The sequence below is a fragment of the Podarcis liolepis genome (genome assembly GCF_965112155.1).
Source record: "Podarcis liolepis genome assembly, chromosome: 12".
NCBI lineage: Eukaryota > Metazoa > Chordata > Lepidosauria > Squamata > Lacertidae > Podarcis > Podarcis liolepis.
In genome coordinates this window covers 52,217,257-52,243,109 of record NC_139563.1, presented here as the reverse complement: position 1 = coordinate 52,243,109, position 25,853 = coordinate 52,217,257, and the positions used below count along the sequence as shown (strand labels likewise).

At 43.8% G+C, this 25,853-nt stretch overlaps 1 protein-coding gene across 3 annotated transcripts in view; it reads left to right on the top strand.

The window, feature by feature from the left end:
* The first annotated feature begins 2,740 nt into the window (after positions 1-2,740).
* The window catches only part of ARPP21 (cAMP regulated phosphoprotein 21), a 249,595-nt gene continuing 226,482 nt past the window's right edge, over positions 2,741-25,853 (top strand). For all 3 annotated transcript variants that reach the window (XM_083468012.1, XM_083468009.1, XM_083468020.1), the window contains exon 1: positions 2,741-2,950. The gene's annotated coding sequence lies outside the window, so the exon portion shown is untranslated. The remainder of the gene's footprint in view (positions 2,951-25,853) is intronic.

Genomic DNA, 25,853 nt, shown 5'->3' with positions numbered 1-25,853 from the left:
CTCGCTTTATTGGCCAAGGGAGCCGACGTACAGCTTCCAGGTCATGTGGCCAGCATGACTAAGCTGCTTCTGGCGAACCACAGCAGTGCATGGAGACACCGTTTACCTTCCCGCTGGAGTGGTACCTATTTATCTACTTGCACTTTCACATGCTTTCGAACTGCTAGGTTGGCAGGAGCAGGGACCGAGCAACCAGAGCTCACCCCGTCGCGGGGATTCGAACCACCAACCTTCTGATCGGCAAGTTCTAGGCTCTGTGGCTTAACCCACAGCGCCACCCGCATCCCTTTTAAAGGTTACCATCAAATTATTTGTCAAGTGGCCATTGGTACACTTAGGGTTGCTACATGTCCAGAATTTCCTGGGTATATCTGGAATATATATATTTTCACTGTTTGAAATATGGCGACCCTAGTACACTTAACTTGAAAATGAATGTAGCAAATTAAAAGGATCCCGTTCTTCCATTCAGTCCCCTCCACAGACCTTGGATGTTCATTACCAGCTTTCTCAGCAACCTGTTGACCTGCTTTCAAGCTTACTGGAACCAAAAATGTGCAAGATAGAAAGAAAAATTTGTGAACTACAACAATACAGAATGGCAACACCATGGGAAATGAAATGTGGAATAATGGAGAGGAATAGTGGGAATATAATGCAACTGAATCTTTCCTTCACTGCAGGCATGCTGTTGTCATTTTACAGTGTAATCCTGGACATATCTGCTCAGAAGTGAGACCCTTTCAGTTCTGTGAAGCTTGCTCATGGCTATGGATGTTGGAGAATTTTGACAAAAACAGAGAGGGAAGCAGAAATCACTGTAGTTTGCATGTTGATCTGAGGTCAGGAATGGAAATCCATCAAGCAAATGTTATGTATACTAGTTCACATAATTGTTGTTGTTTCTAAGTTCACAAATGCTACACAACCAATCATGGGTTTGTTTGTTTACATAGTGTTGACATTTCCTTTACATTGAAACAAAGATAAGTTAAATTGCAGACAGTGAGACGTTTTATTTGGCAGAAACTGAAAGGTACAAGAACAGAAACAGTGCTGTTTGTGACAAATATATGTCAGAACTGAAAATGCTGCCTTCCTACATCCCTATTTGTGGGTAAGTAGAGATAGTCTTTTCCAAAATCAGTGGGAACCAAATCTTGGAGGAATGAGAAGGAACTGGAATTTGGGAAGAGATCAACAATGTGCCCTTGCTCCCAGGGTTTAGGAACTGCCTTGAGGTATGTTGTGTGTAAGTAATTCAGAGACTACTCTGCCCTTACATACCCAACAGATTGCTCTGTTCTGCAGGAGAGGGCATCCTGCAGATACCATTTTATCAGCAAGGTCATGAGGAGACATCCGGAAGGGTCTGGTCAGACCAGCACAGGGTGCAGTGGTGGACATAGGAGGAGTTGCCTGGTGACTCCTGGAAGAGGTCTTGCGAGTGGGGCTGTGCCATGTCCTTGAGAAACAGAGAAGCCACCCTGGGAGGAGATACAGATGAGAAACCAAATACCAGCAAGAGTCCAGGCAGCATAGACCATTGTAGCATCACCCACTTCACCCTTGGTTCCCATTCCAGCCTTTCTTTCAATCCTGACACCCCCTAGCTCATAGCTCAGGTTCAGCCCACCAGAAGGAGTTCCCGTTTGCTTTCGAAACTGAAGTTGTGCCTGTCCCATATCCATATAAAGGGACTCAATGGGACATGTCACTTGTTGGATCAACATTGTATAGGTTGCTGAGCCATGTATAACCATGTGTGGTGGAGTCTCCTTCTTTGGAGGTCTTTAAGCAGAGGCTTGACAACCATATGTCAGGAGTGCTCTGATGGTGTTTCCTGCTTGGCAGGGGGTTGGACTCGATGGCCCTTCTGGTCTCTTCCAACTCTATGATTCTATGATTCTATCTATTTGAACCCTATTTTGCCTGTGTACCATACTGATTTGACCATTACTTTTGGGGGGCAGAATCCGTACTTCATATCAGAATCAGGCCTTTAGTGTGGTGACACCTGCCCAATGGAATTTGGTTCTTGCTAAAGACAACCTTCTAAATGGAGAGCTTTAATCTCAACTGATGCATTTAAAGTATGCATGGATTTAAAGTAAATTTATGTATGTGTTGTTATAGTAAGTTGTGTGTGTGTGTAATCTGGTTATTTTAAAGAATTGTTTTTATACATGCAATATTTTTATACGTAAATGTTTTTATTATATTTTAAATCACTCCATAATATATCAAGGGAAACAATTTGCAAATGAAATAAGTTGTTAATGTTGTTTCCTAGAGATCCTTTTCAAAAGCCTTTGCATACCTCTGGGTGAGTTGTGATTAGTGTGCAGAAGTTGTGGAGTGATGGGGGCAGGGGAGAAATACAGCAGTTGAACTGGGAGGTATGGTTGAACTGGGAGGGTGCTCTCAGAAGACAACTTAATTTTTGATTCCAATTTGAGCTAGCAGAGTTCACCCATTACTAATGTTACCCATTTTAAATGACCATCTGTAGTTGAAACAATATGGATGTAAACTTTTTTGTAAAAAAAAATGTGCTTATCTTTGTGCATCTATACAAATCTGCTTCTCTGTGCAGAGGCACTGACTTCCCCGTTTTTTAAAACAGACATTTCATTGGTTAATATTAGCCGAACAGCTGATTGTCAAATGTGTACGAACCATAACAGGTGCTAGATCAACACAGCGCCTGGAATCTGGCACGGCCTGATATTGCCGCTGGCACAGGCCTCCACTATTCTATCAAGACATGCCTTTGCGACTTTCCTGTGGTGCCCTGCCCCTTACATATCTGTCTCGACTGCCGAAGGAACACATGCCATTCATGGTGCTTGCTAAAAGGCGGCCGGTGGGAGAAAGGAAGTCGTAACTCTTTCAAAGATTGGAAACAAGCAACATTTCTTGGTGGAACTCACGCTGTCTTCTCAAAAGGGTAAGGAGGCTCTTGTGAATGGAGGAATGGTGTTGGGGTCATACAAAGAAAGTTTCTGAAAGAGGGGTTGAAGGAGAAATATTAAATGTCGGTTGTGCAATTCTTTGAGTGTAGATTCTTTTTTCGCAGCACATGGAATTCAGTTCATTCTTTGAAAAGCCACACTGCCTTTTATACCTTTGCATTGAAATTGTGTATTATGCTGCCTCTCAAGGTTTGTGAGTTATATGAGGTATCTTGTTTTAGAATGCAAATTCCCCCTGCTATTCCAATGATGACCAAGTGGTGATCATACATTTAATAATGACGAACAGTAATATACAATAATATGAACTAAATGGAAGGGGAACACCTGTCTTTTCAGGGCAGATGGCTTGAAAGCTCTCAGTCCCTTAAAACCTAAAACTTGAAAGCTCTTGGTGGTGAAAGTAAAAATCATACTGGAGGTAGGGGCATTTAGGTTAGATGAAAACTGGGAGAAATATTGGCATCAGAAGGTGCCATATGGTTTTCACTACGCACATGCATTAGATAGATGAGATAGCTTCAGTGTGTAAACTGACACAGTATAGCTGTCATGGTATGATTGCTGCAGTATTCAGGCTCAGTTGATTCAATTATTATATTTGTGATTGGTTTTTCAAGGCTGCTTTACATGTGAATGTATATCACAGGATTATGCAATCTAAGATGATTGCCTACTTAAACAGCGAACAATCTACCCTTAGTGATGACAGGTGTTTGATTCAGAATGAATCTGTTTAAATCAGATATATTGGGAGGACATCTGGTAGGTATCTTAAATTAAGACGGAGGTATGGTAGAGTCAGGAAGCTGATCTGCATGGAGGTGTGGAATGGATCTTGGATGGAGTTTCATGGCCTCCAAATGTCTAGCTTGAGGGTTCTACTGCAGTCAGTGCTATCAGGGCTTCCCTAGCTGTACCCCCATCTAGAGAAAGTGGACTTAGCCGCAATTGTTCTTGACACTATTACATTCATGCTTGGCTACTGTAATGCACTCTATGTGGGGCTGCCTTTGAAGATAGCTTGGAAGCTTTGGCTTGTGAAGACTGCAGCTGCCTGGTTTCTTGTGGGTTCCAAGTTATTGGAGCAAATAACACAACTTATGTACCAGCTGCATAAGCTGCCAGTGTATTTGCAGGCCCAACTTAAATTGCTGGTTGTTAGTTAATGGTGGTAGTAATAATAATACTTAAATCGTTTTTGGGGGACGGGGGCGGACACATCAGCAAGTTAAAAAGACTTGAACGGTATCCAAAAAAGTATAATAAACTTGCAAGAAAGTGCACGAATAAGAGAGTTAGTGTAAAAAGACAGGTGGAAGGAGACTTGAGAAGATCCAGAAGCACAGGGGAGGAGATTTCTTTGCTCCAGGTACTAATGAGTGTCCAGGTGGGTCCTGAATGGCTGTTGGAAGCAGGGCTTGAAAGACCTTATCAAAATGAGAGTTTGTAACCTTGATGCAAAGCCACACCATGAAACTAAACGTAGAGGGTGTGTGCAAGATCTACCCACCTTGGAAGAATGGCAGATGAAGGTGATGGACTATATGGAACTGGCAGAAATGACTGGCAGAATCTGAGACCAGGGAGAAGAGTCGGTGGAAGAAGATTGGAAAAAGTTCAAAGATTATTTACAGAAATACTGTAAAATTAATGAATGTTAGAATGATGTTGGATAGAAACTAAGTGGTCTTTTGCTGTAATGCTATAAGGGAATATGAGAAAATGGTTATTAATAGGTAAAAAATTTATGTTATAATATTTAAAAATTGAAGATTAAGATGAATGAAGAGGGGAGGGATTTGCTGAATTAACAATTTGAAATGGAATACAGAAAAGGAAGGCGTGAGGAGGTCCGGGAAATAAGCAAATGAAAAATATGTGATGGAAAGACTGAACTGTTTTTTAACTATTTTTATTTTGTATTTTTCTTTTTTCTTTTTATTTTGTAATTTTTTGAAAATCTTAATAAATATCTTATAAAAAAAATAAACGTAGAGGGTGTGTGGACAGGTATCTCTTAAAATCTACCTGTCTCCTTTCATTTTTAAGCTAAATTACGGAAGTTACACAATCTTGAGCTTTTAGCCATTTGTTTTTGAGTTCCAGAGACTTAGATTACCTAAATTTTAAAACAATTCATAGACAGCCAATTTTTATCCGAGCCTTTAGCTCGGTTCTAAATTTAAATGGCTGATTACGTTAAGCCAGACAGCGGGTCGTATTCCAGGTTTAGCTGTAACAGCTGAGTCATCTGATCTGACTAAGTAGCCCTAGGATTAAGAGTGTGTTTCACCCCCTAGGCTCAATTATTGGCTGCTGCAGGGGGCAGAATAAGCACACTGTGCAGGAGCTATGGTTATCTGTGTAGAGCAGGGTTTCCCAAACTTAGGTCTTCAGCTGTTGTTGGACTACAATTCCCATCATCCCTAGCTAGCAAGACCAGTGGTCAGGGATTATGGGAACTGTAGTCCAGAACAGCCAGAGAGTTTCCAAGTTTGGGGAGCCCTAGTGCACAGGATGAGAGCCATTGTGGTAGAGCATGGTAAGCTGAGAGCATCAGAGCTTGTTTGCTGGGAGAGTTTAACACGCAGTGGAAAATCCATTTCATAAAAAGGGGATAACACAGAATAATTTATTATTATTTTACTGTTCTTCATACCCCATTTTTCTCCCAAGCGGTTCAAGGCTGCACACGCACACATGGTTTCTTTCCCTTTTATCTTTAGAGCAACCCTGTGAAGTAAGTTAGGCCATGCTATAGATCCTGAGCAGGGATTTAAACCTAAGCCAGCCCTACCCTATCATTAGGAAACATGAGGCACCTGCCTCAGGTGGCAAATACTGCGCAGCAGCAACAACAACACTGGAAAATATAGTTAGGAGGTCCCTAAATTCAGGTTGTTCAGTCAGACTACTGACACCTTTTTGCAGAGTGAAGTGTCTTGCTTCCGGTGACACCATGGTGAGTGAAAGAATATATAAAGGCAGGAATAGTGAAGCAATATTTGCTATATCAGGGAGGCAGTGCCAGTTGTGCCCCACTTCAGGCAACAAAATGTCCTGGGTGGCAGTGCCAAGTGATAATTTCCTTGTTCCATGCCAAGGGCCAACTGGAAAGGTATTGCTACAGGGTTTCATACGTCTGCTGGTAATTTGTATGTAAAGGCACAGTGAAGTTCATACCAGAGCAATTTTTTTAAAATATATATATATATCAGTGCTCTAATATCATGCATATACCCATATGAGATTTGATATTGCTGTGACTAACCAGGAAGGACAGAGATCGGGGAGTGGAGGGGAATGGATAGCTCAATGAAAACGTCAACTTGGTGTGCAGTGGCAGTGAAAAAGGCAAAGTAAATGTTGGGAATTATTAGGAAATAAAACTGGCAGTATTCTTTTAGTGCTATTTCTCTTGTTCTATTGCTTTTATGCCGGACTGTCAGTTTGCAGGTTTGTTTGTTTTTTTATTTAGCTCTGTTAGATGTGATTTATTTGAGCATGTTATAACTTGAGACTGTGGTTGGACATCTTGCGCACACACGCCCTTTAAGGTGGAATGGCTGAAAATAAATGTTTCAGATATATGAAATACGATGCAGTCACATTTTGGGATTCAATTCTGGTCTCCTCACCTCAGGATTGTTTCCTGGGAAAGACAGAAAAGAGCAACTGAAATAATGAGGGATGGTGCATGCCATGGGAAGCTCTTAGAAGACCCACCCACCAGGAAGCTGAATGAGGCCATTGTTGTCTTTCTTAAACAAAATAAAAAAATTCCTTCCAGTAGCACCTTAAAGACCAACTAAGTTAGTTCTTGGTATGAGCTTTCGTGTGCATGCACACTTCTTCAGATACACTGAAACAGAAGTTGCCAGATCCTTCTATATAGAGAGAAGGTGGGGAGGGGTATTACTCAGAAGGGTGGTGGGAATGGGAGATTGGCAGATAGCTGAGATGAGCCTGTTGACGACTCTTAACGACTTCTGTTTCAGTTGGTCTTTAAGGTGCTACTGGAAGGAATTTTTTTATTTTGACTATGGCAGACCAACACGGCTACCTATCTGTCTCTTAAACAAGACCATAATAGCCCAGGGAACTCCTGACTCTACAAAAGTACAGCTAACTTTAGTGCCACCTGGTGACTCAGCTGTATAATGATACTATCCACTTTGAGCATCTTAACTACAAAGGAAGGGTAATAAAGTGTTTGCAATTTTTATTTTTTTTTAGTTTGGAGGGGAAGATGATTAAGGAGTACACTATAGCAGTTTATAAATTTATCGATAGTATGAAGAGCTTACGGAGGAGAAAGAGATTTCTCTCTATCTCTCTGTGTGTCTCATTATATTAGTATTTCAGGCCACTCATTAAAATTGATAGGCAGAAGGTTCCGAATAGACAAGAAAGAAGCACTGCTTCACACAAAGGATAGCTAACTTTAGAAACTGCTGCTGTGGGATGAGGTTCTGTGCAAAAGCTTTGCTGGCTTCCTTTGAAAGGGCAAGACCAATTTAGAATGGATTGGGCTTACACCACAATGCTCAAATCCCTAAATATCTGCCAGTTCAAGATAGCAGAAATGGACAAATGGGCAAATGCAACAGTTTTCAGCTTTTTGGGTCTGTGGAAAGTTGTAGGTGAAGGAGTCTTCAAAACTGAACTTGAGGTCCATGACTTCAGTGGGGTTCCAATCCTGGAGACAGTGGTGACATACAAAAACAAGAACAAAAAGGAGCAAAAGAAGGCACAGATTTGCATAATTTTGCATATGTTAACTTTTGTGCCTAGGTGTAGATGTAGAAATAAGGACTAAGTTTTAAAGAGAAATGCCATAGTGTGGAAGGTGACCTGTGCATCTGCTCTGTTGGCTGTCCAGATGCATAATAATAATAATAATAATAATAATAATAATAATAATAATAATACATTATCTATATGCTGCGCATCTGACTGGGTTGTCCCAGCCACTCTGAGCAGCTCCCAACAAAAATAGTAAAAACGCAATCAAACATCATCCATTAAAAACTTCTCTGTGTCTTCAAAAGGCTGTATAGTTCTATACCGGTATCTCCTTGACATCTGACTGGAGGGCATTCCACAGGATGGGTGTGACAACTGAAAAGGCCCTCTGTCTGGTTCCTGTAATTTCACTTTTCGCAGTGAAGGAACCACCAGAAGACCCTCAGAGCTGAACCTCAGGGCTGAACGATGGGGATGGAGACATTCCTTCAGGTATACTGGGTCGAGGCCGTTCAGGGCTTTAAAGGTCAGCATCAACACTTTGAATTGTGCTTGGAAACATACTGGGAGCCAACGTAGTTCTTTTATGCTAACCATAGATGGACAGGTTCAAGGTCCTTCCTGCTCTCTCTTCTTATGCTTCTTCATCTTCAAATAGAGAACTCCTGCAAAAAGAGGATTGTCCTCTGCAAAGTAGGACAAGTGGCCATGTCTAAGCACTAAAAAGGAAGTGGACAGTCTTCATGTGGATCAGGCATACTGGTTTGAGCTCGCTGTATAGTTTGTTGGGGAATTATGAGTTAATTAAAAACAGCAGCTGGTGTTTCCTGCATGTGAAAGAGAAAGCAGAACTCTGTGAGTGCTTTGGGCTTAGCCCTAATTGCGTGTTCAGACCCGGAACACACACACCCCAAAATAAATTCACACATGACTCAAATTTTTGGTTTGGTTTTTGGCAGAATTTAGGCCACAACTTTATTGATTACAGAAAGTGACTGGTTGCATAGGCTCTGGTTCGACTAGCTCCCTGCACCATTGCAGGTAGCGCTGACCCAGGGTTCCAGCATAGGTCAGCCAAGGGTGAACACCTGGATAAGCGGAAAGTCAGGAACGGGCTAACTCCGCCACCCAAATGTCCCCCTGGACTCAGGCATGGGCACAATCCCCTCTCAGGGGTTGATCAAACTATCGAGTTCCTGGATTCCTTTAACGGAATACCCTTCACATAGGGATGGCGAGAGCGTTCTCCCATCCCTACCGCCTGAACCAGAGCCTATCCTCAACCTAACAAGTTGTGACGATTTGCTACATGGCAGGCGAAACCCAAATGGCAACAGCCAATCAGCCAAGTGGGGAAAATTCCTGCCATGCCCCTGTCCCAATGACAGATGACAGACGACGGCATAGCGAGGTCAAGCGCAAAGCCCTAAAAGTAGGGAGAAATGGGCGAGTGTTCCAAATGCACGCACCAAAAGAGGAAGCTCTGGGTCACGTGCATGGGCATAAATAGGTCCCTCGAACCATTTGGACTGCATCCCATTGGCTAGATTGCACCCAGCTTTGAGGGACCTACCAATCGGGTGTTGTGGCTGACCAATAGAACCCACCCACAACACAGGGTGTCGGTTTGCCGGATCTCACCGCAATACGTGCCCTCTTTAAGGGAGGACCTAATTTGAGGTGTACAAAGAATTGGATAACATAGACAAACATGAAGATTTTGTTTAATTTTGCTTAATATGGAATTTCTGGTGCTCAGAGCTTTCAGGGGAGGGGGGATGTCACCTGTTTTATGTTCAGTGAATTGCTGATTTAGGTCTGAAGCCAGGGGGCATATCAAAACAAAGTTTACATTACAAACTCTCAACAGCTCTCTTATTTGATTCTAATGTTTGTTTTCACAGCATTTATTTATAGCTACAGTTTCAGAGAAAATTGATCTTTTAGCCATATAGTTTGTTGCATTATATAGTACATTACACCCCTAACATGCCCTGCCATCCTCTTTTTAAAATGTCCTCGGTATTTAGCTTGTAATTATTCTGCAGCCTTTCATGAGAAAAAGCAATTGCATTTCTGAGCGGTGCTGCTATTCTCCCCTTGCTTCTGTAAACACATTAGGTGGCCAGAATAATTCTAATTTGGTGATAAGCAAAGAAGGGAAATATTATTGCTGAATCCTTTGGTAATGCAACTGCTGATTAACGCTGTGGGGGACTGCATCTTGATACTACCATTTTGAACAATGTTGGGCAAAATAGGTGCCTGCAAGCCAAAACAGGCCAACTTTTATTAAAAGAAAGCCCAAATTTTGAGACTGGAATTGTTCAGACAAGAAAAATTGTGTACATTTGCTTCCTTTCATTGTTTTATTTAAGCTGCCTCCTTTTGTTGCAGAACTTGTGATATCTTTTTGTGCCCCCCACCACCCGTGTGTGTGTGTGTGTGTGTGTGTGTGTGTGTTTGTTTGGGTGCACTAGGTTGTAGTCAATGTCTAGAGCAGGGGTCCGCAACCTTTTTCAGCAGGGGGCCAATCACCATCCCTCAGACCTTGTGGGGGACCGAACTATATTTTGAAGGGGGGAAAAATGAATGAATTCCTATGCCCCACAAATAACCCAGAGATGCATTTTAAATAAAAGCACACATTCTACTCGTGTAAAAACATGCTGATTCCTAGACCATCCGTGGGCTGGATTTAGAAGGCGATTGGGCTGGATCTGGGCCCCAGGCCTTAGTTTGCCTACCCATGGTCTAGACATTGGCAAGGGAGGCAGTGAAAGCCAGAAACCTGCATGGAAAAGTAACTGTTTGAATCCAAGACAGATTCGGATTCATCCACCTTTGGGAGCAGGTGGGAGGTCAGTTTTTAACCAATCCCATTTTGAACCTTGTGCAAAGGATGCAGACTCTGAAAAGTTTATGGAAAAGCTCCCAAAGATGTCTAGGTCCTCTCTTGCTCCTGATGATGTTATTGGAGCCCCTTGGGCTTAAATGATGTGACTGTTTTAAGACTATTCAAAATGCCGCGGGTTTTTTTAAGAAAATGGTTTGTTGTAGATATGTTTACTATCCTGGGCTCCTTTCTGAAGGAATGGCAGGATAGAAAACAACAACAACAACAACAACAACAACAACAACAACAACAACAACAACAATGTCTTTTTAGCTGCGGTTTCTCACCTTTTAAATGCACCTACTCTCACATCTTTTCAACAGAATATTTTCTCAGGCTTTACCAAGCTGGCTGAATTGATTTCCTGCTACCAAAATGTTAGGCTCTTCTTCGGTTGATTTTATTGTCTGTGACGTTATTGTTTTCTTGACTCTTAGTTGCCCCAGGAGTTTATTAAAAGGAAGTCCAGCATATGATTAATAAAACCATGGGGCAGATGCACACAAGGCTTGCAACATGGACGGAAGCAGGCTTTGATCTGTGCGTCTCCCTTTCTGGATCGGGGAGCCTGTGGCATTATTATTATATAATTAAAACTGCATACACTTATGCGAGAGCTGAATTATCGTTTACAGCTACCATATGGCATGAACTGTGAAGGGGAAATCATCCGGGATGTATAACACATACATGCACAGCTTTCGTGAGCCTTATTCAAACTCTTGTAGCTCCCCTCCAAATTCCTCAGTTCCAGCACTCAATGGCAACCTAGGGAGGTGTGAAAGTGGATTTTAGCATTCAGTCAAACCATAAAATTCTATTTCTGTCTTCCGGTCCATTGGAAGATGTAGCCTTAAATTGGTACATAAGTTTCTGCAGTTCTGTGTTGTATTTCCAAGCTCATTATATCTCGAGTCTTTGGAGTCCAATGCATATAATGATCACATAATTGCTTAAAGCAGCTAATTCCAATATGGCTTGCAATTAAGGTTACCAACAGTGTGACATTATTTATCTGGACACCATGGGGAAAATAAAGAATGTGTTGGCATGGCAATAGAGGCTCATAAAGCTTATAATCAGAATACAGGGATGGTTCAACATTTAGGGGAATATGGATAGGAGAGATCAAGATACACACTTGCAGTGGCATAATTTTAGGGTTTTTTAAATAAGAGGGGGAAATTTTGCATTATATGTGGCCCATGATACTGTTAGTATTGTAATGTCTAATTCTCACATTGCATAACGTTGTGGATTGTCTTTAATTGTTTAATTGACGTATGAGTATGGGAACTATTTAAATGTCTCCTCCCTCTCTCTCTGCTCTGCTGAAGAAGATGGATGTGAGAGTCGTCTTGTTATTTGCTTTATAAATAAAACCTTTGATGTTACTATTCCAACCACAGTTGCTTCTGCTGCATTCTGCTGTAAAGGACTGAGTTTACTATCTGCAAACGGGCATTTAATTCTCACAGATAATATGTGCAAAGTTTTGCTAAGATGTGAGGCTCCCGCTTAAAATTTAAGAATCTGTTTTTTGTTTTTACTATTTTGTGAAATGGAAATTGCAGAAACTCAATCTTTTCTTCTTCTTCTTCTTCTTTTTTTACAATCCTTATTTGACTTTGTTAAGGAAACTTTGAGATTCGCTAGCAACAAAATATTGCCCTACTTGAGCCAGGGGGCTGGGGGGCGGATAGATTTCCTCAGTTCACATTTTAATACAAAACTATCTAATTCATACTTTCCAAACCAATACATGAACTAAAACATAGCTAATCCCTTGAAATTTTCACTTTCCCACATTAAGTGATGCAGTTCTCTAACCAGAGCATGATTACAGGAGAGCGAGAGAATATATTAAGGGATAGCACACATCTAGAATGCATATATTAGTGAAAACAATGTATAAAAATGCATTGTAGAGAAAATTGCTTGTGTTAACCCTGAACCTTATGCCCACAATAAGTTCTCACATTGGTATAAAAAAGGTAAAGGACCTCTGACAGTTAAGTGAACCCAGAGCAGCACATGGAAATGCCATTTACCTTCCCGCCCCAGTGGTACCTACTTATCTACTTGCACTTTGACTTTGCAAAAATGTGTGCATTAGGCAGAATTTGGGAGAAATTTGCACTAAAATACTGATACGTTTTCACGAGGGCTCACTTTTTTAAAGTCACAAACTGATGTGGAAATGTGGAAAACTGAACTTAAGACTCAATAAATGAGGAACTGAGAGAAACTGATATATTTGACATATAGACATATTTGTCTGTATACCGTTGGTGCACCAGCTGAAGGGCAATCATTTCAATAGGGGAGGCAGTTGCACAGAACCAAAACACCACCAAAGGTAAAGGTAAGGGAACCCCGGACCATTAGGTCCAGTCGTGGGCAACTCTGGGGTTGTGGTGCTCATCTCGCTTTACTGGCCAAGGGAGCTGGCGTTTGTCCACAGACAGCTTCCAGGTCATGTGGCCAGCATGACTAAGCTGCTTCTGGTGAACCAGAGCAATGCATGGAAACGCCATTTACCTTCCCGCCAGAGCACTACCTATTTATCTACTTGCACTGGCATGCTTTCGAACTGCTAGGTTGGCAGGAGCAGGGACCAAGCAACGGGAGCTCATCCGTTGTGGGGATTCGAACCACGACCTTCCAATTGGCAAGCCCAAAGCTCAGTGGTTAACACCACAGCACGACCAGCGTCCCTCACATAGGTATACTCAGTGTTTTTTTTCAGCCAGAGCTCAGTTCTGGCACCTCTCAGGTGGGTGCCATTGCAGACCAGGACTCCCCCTGCCTGCTTCTTTTTTTTTACGTACTTTTGAGAAACCCAAAACAAACATTTCAAGTCAAAATGGAAGCTGGCCAGCATATTCTACACTTTGTTTTAGATCTATGACTCCACTTAGCTTCTAGCCGCTCCTACTCATGATTTGTCAAGCTACGAGGTGGGGGCAATTTGTATTTCCTTTTCTTCAATCCATCTCCCATGTGGCGGTGGTGACCTTTAACCTTTCCAGCCAGGCCTCTACCATTGCATACAAGGTCCACTCCAAGTTGCCCTACACATCTGTCTGAATCTAAGAAAATGAGGGAGGTGGGGTGCATTTATTTTACCTACACCAGAACCAAGGGCCACCCCCAAACTAGCTACTGAGACAGCTTGCCATAGTTTTTAGCACCCCCACAGGTGGTGAACACGGCTATAGTCAAACCAGCATCTGTTCAGGGCTCCCCTAAGTCGTCCTGCGCCTTACTGTAACAACTTCATGATGAGTTCCGGCACCTATTTTTCTTGAAAAAAGAACTGGGTATACTTTATTTTTCCCCCCCCTCTCCATTTCTAGTGTGGGTTTGAGGCAAAATTGGCATGCACACACTTCCGTAGGCCTTTTAAAATAGTCAGAGAATCTTTTACTCTTTAACCAAAGTGTGTATGTATTTTAGAATTTGCTACCTGCTTAAATTGTAACTTTGCTGTCTGAAGCAGCATTTGTATATATTCTGTCTCTCCTGTTTTGTACAATATACCAAGCTTTCTTTATTCCTCTGTAGAAGGAATAAAGAAGTGTGCATGCACACGAAAGCTCATACCAAGAACTAACTTAGTTGGTCTTTAAGGTGCTACTGGAAGGAATTTTTTTATTTATTCCTCTGTGTGAGAATAAAGCTGAGGAGGCAACAGGGTTTAGTGAGCAGGAAGAGGCTGAGGCAGAGAGCAGTCTAGAATCAGAGGCAGAAACAGAGGCTGGGGAGGAGGAGAGCCTAGGGGCAGCGATGGGGCAGTCTGCTGAAGAAGCCAGGGAGTCTGAGTCTCGCCTTCCTGCTGTGACCCCCTCTCCCCTGGTCTCCCAGAACATGCAGAGAAATGAAGAAGGTGCAGCACTGAGATGCAAGGTGACAGAGCCTTAGGCTACTGGGGAAGGAACTGGGCAAGGAGCCTTAGAGAGCAGTGGGAAGGTGGGGATCTTCAGTCATTGCAACTGCCTCATTGGGGCAAGACCTTCTGGGAAACGTTGCTGTTATCACTAGGTCGGCACTGTTTTGGTTTCTTTGACTAAAGAGTTGACTTCTCTTGACACTGGTGTTTTTTAACGCTGACCTCCTTCTGACATTTGTGGAGCAGAGAAGTGAGAGCTAACATAAATATGAATTGCTTTCTCTTCTTCCTGCTTCTTAACCCTTCTTCATAAGAACACCAGAGGCCTGTCTGGATCAGACTATCTAGTCTAGTGCATTATCCTGTTTCCCATAGAGACCAACCAGATGCCTCCAGGAAGACCACACGCAGGACAGGAGCACAATGGTCCTCTTGAACCCGCAGCAACTTATAGACAGAGACATGCTGCCTCTGATCCAAAACAGCTTGTAAATCAGAAGATTCATTGGGCTACAGTGTATGCGTTTGTGTGTTGGCTGCAATTTGTCCCTGGGAGCACCATTTCGGCTTTAGCATTTCTCCTTGCTGTCAGAGCAATAACCAGCTGAAAGGCGCACAGTTGCTAGTGTTCTGACTTTGATGCAAATGAATAAGTAAAGTTTATGTGTCAATGACAAGGTGCAGCTTGTATGCTACATCAGCTTTGTAGTTAAGCAAGATGGTGTCTGGTAATAAAAGTGTCACTGAACAAATGCATGAAGGGGAAAATCAATATTTTAGAAAATAGAAAAAATATGATGAGGGTCTTTTTTTATATACATAGTCTTAGGAGGTATAAAGAACAGTCTTTGTTCGTATTTGACTAGCAACTCACTTTTAGAACTTGGGAGGTGTCAAGGGGTGCAGTCTTGATAGGCTCTCCAAGTTAAGCCAAACCAAAAGAGGGGAAGAAATAGTGTCTGATGTTTCATTGTGTTTTTAATTTTCTGTTGGGAGACACCCGGAATGACTGGGGAAACCCAGCCAGATGGGTGGGGTATAAATAATGAATTATTATTATTATAGCCACCATAATCAGAATGGTTAGGGGCACCATTCCACTCAGATGAAGCCCTTGACAGGCATTCTTGAGGCAACTCAAGTAGCCACATGTGAGAGGACAGCAGGGATGACCGTGTTGGCTCCACCACCTGGGAAACTGTTCTAGTTGTCCTCCCCAAGTTGAAGGTTGAATGTATGACACAGGGAGCCTCATGTGCTTTTTAGACCGTTTGGCCTTTATGATAGAACAGTGTTTCCCTCTCTTGGGTCTCCAGCTGTTTTTGGACTACAGTTCCCATCATCCCTGACCACTGGTCCTGCTAGCTAGGGATGATGGGAGTTGTACTCCAAAAACAGCCAGAGACCCAAGTTTGCAAAAACAGCCAGAGACCCAAGTTTGGGAAACATGGCAATGAATCCTCCATGAGTCTTTTTCTTCTTCGGCAATCATTCGTAGCTAAGTCAGATTGTCTTCTAATGATACAGTTTTAACAGTGAGTCCGTAAGTGACTGTGGAGGCCAATTCTGGATCCACACGTCCTTCCCCAGTGGAGACATAGGTTTCCAGGTGGGAGTTGATCACGGTGAGGGTTTGCCAAACGTGCCTTCCTCTTAGCACATTTCTCCCTTTCGTCCTGAGTTTGAGTGTCTTCAAAGCCCATGACACCTTTGGTAAAGGCTGTTCTCCAATTGGAGCACTCGCAGGCCAGTGTTTCCCAGTTGTCAGTGTTTATACTACAATTTTTAAGATTTGCCTTGAGAGAGTCTTTAAACCTCTTTTGTTGACCACCAGCATTACGCTTTCCATTTTTAAGTTCAAAATAGAGTAGTTGCTTCGGAAGAAGATAATCGGGCATCTGAACAACATGACCAGTCCAACGAAGTTGATGTTGAAGAATCATTGCTTCAACACTGGTGATCTTTGCTTCTTCCAGTATAGGAGACTGTCTGCTTCAAATGTTCACCCTTCAACATGTGGGTGGTGATGATTACTGTGCTGGCTCACTTATTCCCACTGCTTTCCCTTGCATGCTAAGCCACATTTTAAAAGTTTCAAGAAGCTTTCAGTGTTAGCTTGATTGAGGCTAGTGACTGAGGGCCAGGTGTATAATTATTCGGAGTGATGGATGGATGTTAAAGGTAAAGGTACCCCTGCCCGTACGGGCCAGTCGTGTCCGACTCTAGGGTTGTGCGCCCATCTCACTTAAGAGGCCGGGGGCCAGCGCTGTCCGGAGACACTTCTGGGTCACGTGGCCAGCGTGACGAAGCTGCTCTGGCGAGCCAGCACCAGCGCAGCGCACGGAAACGCCGTTTACCTTCCTGCTATAAAGCAGTACCTATTTATCTACCGTATTTTTCGTCCCATAGGACGCTCCGTCCCATAGGACGCTCTGTCCCATAGGACGCACCTAGTTTTGTCGGGGGGAAATAAAGGGGAAAAATTTCCTTTATTCCCCCCCAAAAAAGCAGGTTGGGGAAACCAAACCAGGTCAAGGAACAGTGGGATGGCGGCGCTGTGCCTCCCTGCTGCCCCCGAGCTTGTGGGGCTGGCCGATGTCTGCCCAGTGCGAGGGGCACTCTGCTTCCGGGCACCCCGCCCGCCGGGCAGCAGGCTGCTATCCGCAGCGTGGGGAACCCTGCGGGGAACTCCTGCAGGGCTCCTCATGCTGCGGATGTATGCCCGGCACGAGGGGCGCTCTGTTTCAGGACGCCGCGCCCACCGGGCGGCAGGCTGCTATTCGCAGCGTGGGGAGCCCTGTGGGGAACTCCTGCAGGGCTCCCCACACTGCAGATGTCTGTCCGGCACGTGGGGCGCTCTGCTTTAGGGCGCCCCGCCCACCGGGTGGCAGGCTGCTATCTGCAGCCTAGACATCCCTGCGGGACCTCCCGCAGGGCTGCCTAGGCTGCAGATCTCTTCCTGAAGCCTGGAGAGCGAGAGGGGTCGGTACGCACCGACCCCTCTCGCTCTCCAAGCTTCAGCGAAAGCCTGCATTCGCCCCATAGGACGCACCCAGATTTCCCCTTCATTTTTGGAGGGGGGGAAGTGCGTCCTATAGGGCGAAAAATACAGTACTTGCACTTAGGGGTGCTTTCGAACTGCTAGGTGGGCAGGAGCTGGGACTGAACGACAGGAGCTCACCCCGCCGCGGGGATTCAAACCACTGACCATGCAATCGGCAAGCCCTAGGTCAGAGGTCGGCAACCCGCGGCTCCGGAGCCGCATGCGGCTCTTTTGCACCTTTGCCGCGGCTCCGCAGATCCTCGGGGACCCTGAGCAGAAAAGCAGAAGCGCCAGAAAGAGGAGGGGGATGGAGCTGGGCAGCCGAGCCGGGCAAAGCAGGGCAGCGGCGGCAGCGGAGCTCGAGAGGCGGCGGCTGCTGGGATGGAGGAGGCGGCGGCGGCCAGAGAAGGGCTGCTGCTGCTGCTGCTGCTGCTGCTTCTGCCGCCGGAGGGAAGTTCTGCCAGGCGGCTTCACGGCTCATAGCTTCCCCCGCCCACCCAGGCCACGCTCTCCTCAGCCCCGCGCGCGAGGCACCTGAGGCGAGGGGGAGAGAGAGCGCGCGCTCGAGATGGCGGGGCGGTGTATGTGTGTGTGTGTGTGTGTGTGAGAGAGAGAGAGAGAGAGAGAGAGAGAGAGAGAGAGAGAGAGGTGTGGCGGTGGTGCTTCAGGATCTCCGTGTCGGCGCCCGCCCGCCCGCCCGCTGCGCACTTCCCCTGGAGGCCGGGGGGAAAGAGAGCCAAAGAGAGCCACAGAGCCGGAGAGGCAGGGAGACCGAGCAACCCACGCCTCACGCCCCCCCCCCCAGATGCTCCAGATATGGTTTACTTGGGCTCTATGACCAATTTTGACTTGGCTTATGCATGGACTCAAGATAAATGTGTTCCACTTGTTCGTGAAATTACGTTTGAGAATGGAGAGGAATTGACAGAAGAGGGTCTTCCTTTTCTTATACTCTTTCATATGAAAGATGACACAGAAAGTCTAGAGAAGTTCCAGCAGGAAGTTGCACGGCAGTTAATAAGTGAAAAGGGTACGATAGACTTTTTACATGCTGATTGTGACAAGTTCAGACATCCACTCCTCCACATTCAGAAGACTCCAGCAGACTGTCCTGTTATTGCTATTGACAGTTTTAGGCACATGTATGTCTTCCCAGACTTCAGCGATGTGGCTACTCCAGGTAAACTCAAGCAATTTGTACTAGATTTGCACTCTGGGAAACTGCACAGGGAATTTCACCATGGCCCAGATCCAACTGATGTAGCACCTGGTCAGCCACTTCAAGACATAGTAAGCAGCCCACCTGAAAGTTCATTCCAGAAGCTAGCACCCAGTGGACATAGATACACCTTATTGCGGGAAAAAGATAAACTCTGAAAGCTCGAAACCATCTCATAAGCCTTTCAAAACAGCAGCCGTGACTCCTGTGGGGTGGAAATAGGAAACCTATATTTTCATAAATTCTCTGTGTTTTTATTTTTAATCTTTTTTTTTTCTTTGCTCCCTGCAGTTTGTAAATACGTTAGTGTCATTTTGGACAGCATCTTTCCAAAATTCTTATTTCATCAAACGGTTAAGTAAAACTTTTTTTAAAATCCAAATGAAGGTGTTGACATGGCCAGCAACATGCTGTTAACTTGCACTATCCCATTAACAGGACTTCTAGGTTTCCTTTGGTGTAATCTGACCGCCTTATCCTTTACTTCCACATGAACATCATTTTGTTAATTTGTTTATTGATGGGCTATTCTGGATACTTGGGAGGGAAATAAATTACAAAAATATCTATGTATTAATTTGTATAATGCCCTCTATGCACATGGTGCTTTGCAAAAAATGGATATGAGAGGTACCATACCCCTCTTTGCTATCTGAAATAGACTCAGGGAAAAGAGAGAGAATGGGGGAAGGGGAAGAATGTGTGGTTATTTACATTTGGCTTGTTTTGCGGCTCCCAGTTTTTTTTTTCCCTTCGGAAACGGGTCCAAGTGGCTCTTTTTGTCTTAAAGGTTGCAGACCCCTGCCCTAGGTACTGAGGTTTTACCCACAGTGCCACCCGCGTCCCAAATAGATGTTTTGGGATAGATGTTAAGATATACTAAATTAGATGAATGGTCCACCAGACCTCTACTGAGTTTGACAGCAGCAATCTAGGATCAAATATATAGGTTTTTCTCCTTAAGATCCCATGAAGAGATCTTGAGTTATGGCCTTGTGTCCCCACATTTACCTTTAGGAAAACAACTGCTAGGCTGCATGACTGGAATTTTTCATTTCTTGATCATCAAGAGAAGGGTAAAGTGGTTTTACTTTATTTTAAAAAGGGGGAAAAACCTGCAGAAAAAAATCTTTGAAACTTAATGAATTATAGGCAAAGCCGACCTCTGCTGAACCCACCAGGAAATTCTTTGCTTGCTTCAATTGATTGTCAGCTACCAAACCCACAGGTGTATTCCAAAGGGAAATAGCAAGGCAAGTATCAATATAATAAACAACTAATCTTAGACACAAAGTTATTGGAAATAGAGAACGTCAGACTGCTAGCAAAAGTGTTGCTTCTCAACAACAAAAAATAAATGAATGAATAATGTGGATCCAAAGTAGCCTAAACGAAAGCATTTTTCTAGTTGCTAGATGTCTTAGAAACATTCAGCAGGGAAAGCGATGGTGCATCTCATGAATGCCAACAGTTTCCATTTCACAAATCCATGTTCCACAGTGCCAAATACCAGGAATATTGATGCTTAATAATATCAAAAATTAAATGCCAATCCTTCACTGTATCACATTGCTAAACCATGTTCTATTATAGTTTGAACTTCTTAGGAGTCTGCATTGGATTCAGATGAATCTCAAATCCTGAGCTTGAGTGAGGTGCCTCAGAGATTTTGGGATTGTCAGAGGCAAAACGGGATCTATATGAGAACCCTTGAAATGTTTCACAAAACCTTAGCATTCCAGGTGTAAAAAAATGTATCGTCTCTAAGCTCACCCACATAAGGCAGTGTTCACCAATATGATGCCCATGGCCATCAGTGTGGCTGCCAGTACAGTGGTACCTCGGGTTAAGTACTTAATTCGTTCCGGAGATCCGTTCTTAACCTGAAACTGTTCTTAACCTGAAGCACCACTTTAGCTAGTGGGGCCACTTGCTGCTGCTGCGCCGCCGCTGCACGATTTCTATTCTCATCCTGAAGCAAAGTTCTTAACCCGAGGTATTATTTCTGGGTTAGCGGAGTCTGTAACCTGAAGTGTCTGTAACCCGAGGTAACACTGCACATCCTAGGGGACCCACAAAACATCTCAGTCATATCCCTACAAAAATCCACAATGCATAGGAGACAGTTTGCTCTTGCTACTCAGTTCATATTTGTGCTGGCCTGGCCTCTCCTTCATTGAACATCACCACCCCTTAAACATGGTGTGTTTGATTGCATAAACAGTGATATCAAACCCTGCATCCATTTTGTCTGCAAGCTTTAGCCACTTGGAATGGGTTTCGAATCTCACACAGTTCTGTCAAAACATAAAAGAGTTTTAGCCATCTAAGAAAATTCCCAATAATAGTGTATATGAAGACATGGAGCTGCAGTTTTTCCAAAATAAAGTGCTGATTTGGACCTAAGCCAAATTGGACCACTTTATGAGTTACCAAACTGAGAGCCAGTGTGGTGTAGTGGTTAAGAGTGGTAGTCTCGTAATCTGGTGAACCGGGTTCGCTTCCCCACTCCTCCACATACAGCTGCTGGGTGACCTTGGGCCAGTCACACTTCTTTGAAGTCTCTCAGCCCCACTCACCTCACAGAGTGTTTGTTGTGGGGGAGGAAGGGAAAGGAGAATGTTAGCCGCTTTGAGACTCCTTTGGGTAGTGATAAAGCGGGATATCAAATCCAAACTCTTCTTCCTCTTCTTCTTCTGAATCAAATCTTATATTTGCTGTACAAATATTAGTTTGTAATGTGTTGTTGTTGTTGTTTACTGCATTTTTACTCCTGGGGAGAGGCAGTTGGGGGTTTTCTGTCCCAGGTACCAAAATAACTCGAACCAGCTTTGGGTATGATGCACCTTGACTTGAGGAGGTCTATTTCTGCCTCAGGCAGAATGATATCTTGTACAGGACCTCCTACCAAGTCTTGAAAGCCCCGAAAATTGCATTTAGTCCATGGATACATAACAGATGAGCTGATTAAGGGGCCCCAAGGCGCAACACATTTTTGTTTGTATCCCCTGGGGTCTTGAAATTCACTCAGTACTTCTGCAAATATAGAAAACAATGTTATGTAATGTGTCTTCGAAACCCAAGCCAGGCATTCGAGATGAAAGAGAATCAGGCAGCTTGACTGCTGTCTTCATTTCTTTTGTGGATATAGCTGCTCAGCAGTTTTCATATAGGAATAATGTTTTGCCCAGAAAACAAGTCAAGTGGTGCCATGATAAAATCTCAGTGCTTCCCGTGAAAATAACCACCAAATGACAGAATTTTAATCTCTACATTGTTGTTGTTGTTGTTGTTGTTGTTGTTGTTGTTGTTGTTGTTGTTGTTGTGTATAACTTGCCATTCCTTCCACAGAGCCCAGGGCAATGAACAACAAAGGATAAACAACAACATTGCATCTAGTACAGAACTAAAATGTTCACAGAGTGAGCAAAACCCTGTAGACTGCTGTTCAGGACAAACATTACCCTATTAGACTTTGGTAAACCGAAGTGTCTTTCATGGATGACTGCCTGCCAACAATGAAGGGGACAGATGCAAGGGGACATTGTCCCAAAGTTGAGGCCACACTGTGGAAAAGATTCTTCTACAAGTTTCTTCATCAATCCTCAGAGCCCTTCCCACCGCTCCATGGATCATAAGGATCAAAAATGGCTGGTTTTGGAGGAAGCACTCCTGGAGCTACTTGAGCCCTGAGCCATTTAGAGCTTTATAGACATTTACCAACACCTTGAACAGAGCCCGGTAGCTTACCAGCAGCCAATGCAGTCTGGTGTTGCGTTCTCTCAGCTTCCTGCCCCAATTAATAACTGATCTTGTCTGAACTACCTGCAGCTTCTGAACCATTTTCAAGAGTAGCCTCCTGCAGATAGCATTGCAACGATCCAAACATGAGGTCACCATAGTATGAATTGCTAATGCCAGGCTCTCTCAGTCCACAAATGGCTGTAGCTGGCAATCCTATCAGAGTTGGCAGCCCTTCCCACTTATGTCATCTTCACATCTACTGATGAGAGAAGTGTACTCAAATTCTGAATTCCTCAAATTATTAACCTCTCATTCCATTCCAACATTGCCTCTCCAGCAATGTCTAGGAAAGAAAGTTTGGCTTTCGTGGCACAGTGGCCCCTGAGGTCACACTAGGCATGATGCAGCCAATGTGAAGCATTTGGAGAGAAGTAAACAGATCTGCTAGGGGACGAGGGTGGTGCTGTGGTGTAACCCATTGAGCCTTGGGCTTGCCAATTGGAAGGTTGGTGGTTCAAATCCCCGTGATGGGGTGAGCTCCCATTGTTCGGTCCCAGCTCCTGCCAACATAGCAGTTCGAAAGCACGTCAAAGTGCAAGTAGATAGATAGGTACCACTCCAGCGGGAAGGTAAAAGGTGTCTCCATCCACTGCTCTGGTTTCACCAGAAGCGGCTTATTCATGCTGGCCACATGACCCGGAAAAACTCTCTGTGGACAAACATCAGCTCCCTTGGCCAGTAAAGCGAGATGAGCACCGCTACCCCAGAGTCGTCCGCGACTGGACTTAATGGTCAGGGGTCCTTTACCTTTACCTTTTCTGCTAAGAAGCAAACCCCATTGAGTTCAAGGGGACTTACTCTCAGGTAAGTGTGTCTAGGATTGCAGCCTACAGATGAGCAACCACATACACTCCTCAGTCATGGGTGTATCTCGTTTTGTGTTTACAAGCACCTGGAGATAGATTAGTGACCTGGGCAGTTCATGAACACAGCAAGCAGAGGTTCTGTTCCAGCCACAGTTGTGGGAGTCATTGTAGCTGTGTCCATGTGCTTCCGAGTTCATGCTAGCACATCGTTCTGTAGTCACAGGTGCATACCTGGCAGGGCCAGGGCCAGCATGCATGAACTGACAAATCCTAAGCATTAAATTTTGTCACAACCATTTCAAAAGGAACAGTGATTAGGCTCCAAATCATAGCAACTAATACCGGTAATTGTTCTCGTTCCCCTTTCCCCAACCCAATAAAGTAGCATTCTGTTTCACTTTTCAACAATGTCCCAATTTTGCTTGTTCATACATCGTTCAAACTTGCTAAAATGCTTCTTGTTTTCTAAATTCCCTCATATGCTCATACTCAGTCCACGCCGCTTTGTTGTTTGGCTAGAAATCAAGTGCGTTTTTCAGTGCTGATTGCGGCTAATAAAAAAACAAACCCAACCTTTTATTGATTTGAAGTTGCAGATGATCCGGACTGAATTCTGAAATGCTACTTTTATGAGGAGCAGGGATATGTATTAGAAGGCATGGAGTGGCATTTTAAATGTACACATTTCCCCCTCTGGGCATCTGTTTCTCTCTTTTTGCAAGTGCCACTGAAAATGCACAGAATCTTTCATTTGTACCATAATCTGTTAGGAGTTAGTTCCATAACATGCCTCCTTTATTTGTCACAGATTACTGCAAAAGCTCCTGTGCCTGAGGGCATTATAAAGCCCCTGTGGTCATTTGTTTCCTGCCAAGAGATACGGATGTTGATCTGTGATAAAATGCTGTTTTAGTTTTATCTCCCCATTGCATCAGTAGTGCTGATGTCACAAGTGGAGATGGAGGAGGTGATTGAAGAATTGAACTAGAAAATGTTATGGGAGGTATCCAACTTTCTGTGTGTAATGTGCTTGTTGCTCAGATAATTATTGAGATAATTTGGGAAATACACAGAACAATTTCCTCCAGTCGCTCAGAATGATCTATCAGGATTTGGGGATCAAGTCAACTTATCTTGATAAAAATGTGCATTGCCCAGTCTGCTTTAGACAATATTTCAATGTTGAAGTGTACATTATCCATCACTCCTTGTGGTGTGAGAACAAGACTCCAACCTCTGCAGTTGATGCCTGTCAAAGGCTGGCTGGACAAAGATGGTGTCTGGATCTGATGAGGGGACACTGAGAGAAGGGAGGTTGGAGACTGGCTTGGAATAAGGGATCAGTAAATAAATCTACATAAAGTGGACCCTAATGTGCAGCAGGTCATCCTTTGGTATCTAGAATGCATTGTTCGAATAACTGAAGACAGATATATTGAATTCTTCTGATGGCAGTATTGTATTGATAATGAGTCGAACCACACAATAAGCCCTCTGCATGGGAGACTGGCTGCTGAAGAATAGCTCACAGCATCCCTGTAAAGATCAGAATCTTACGTTGGCTGCCTAGAGCTCAAAACCACGGTGAATGTGAATTCTGGATAGAAGTCTCTTGGCTTGTGCTGTTTGATGCAGTTGCCTGCCATCTCAAAAGTAACCACAAAGGAAATGTTTTTATTTTATTTATTTATTTGACAGTTCATTGTATTACTCTTCTTTCACCGTTTCCAGAAGAAGACAATATAAGTCTTTAATATTGTGAGGATGTTTGGGCTTTTTCAGTTGGGAGATGTCAAAAGCAGATCCTACATAAAATGAAAGGAGCTCGTCTTGGCAAATCGGCTGAACTGCTGATGGCTCTTCAATGCTTTTTATAGTATAACAACCATGGGTAATTAAAGCTGCTGTGTCTATATTGAAAGTATGACTTCTCCTACTTCTCCTAAGCAGTTTAGCTGATTAAAAACACACGCCCTCTAAAAGCCACAGTTCAGTGGGATTTCATTCAGATCTCTCTGCTTCATTCTAAACAGATGCACTTTGTTATTAAAATGGCACATTCACCTAATTGTGAAGACCAACACACGGTGGATTCCAGTGCTATTTTTCTAGAAAAAGTGCCAGAACTCACCATGAACACCTCTCACATTCCCTTAGAATGCCAATGGTGCCCACCTGAGAGGTGCCGGAACTGAGTTCTGGCGAGTTCCAGCTGAAAAGAAAGACCTGGTCGATTCTTGGATCGGACAGCTAGCTCCGTCTTTCCTATGCCATTGAAAGTTTGCTCTGTCCAGCAGGGAAGCACTTTACCATTGTGACTGACTACTGCTGTGGTCCATCGCCCCTTCTCTTTGGGGCCCATTAGAAGAGAAGGAAATTGAAACAGGAATGGAAGGAAGTGTAGATAGGTATTGGATCAGCTGATCACTGGGGCTTGCAAATCCCTTTTTGGTCCAGCTGAGTCTTTAC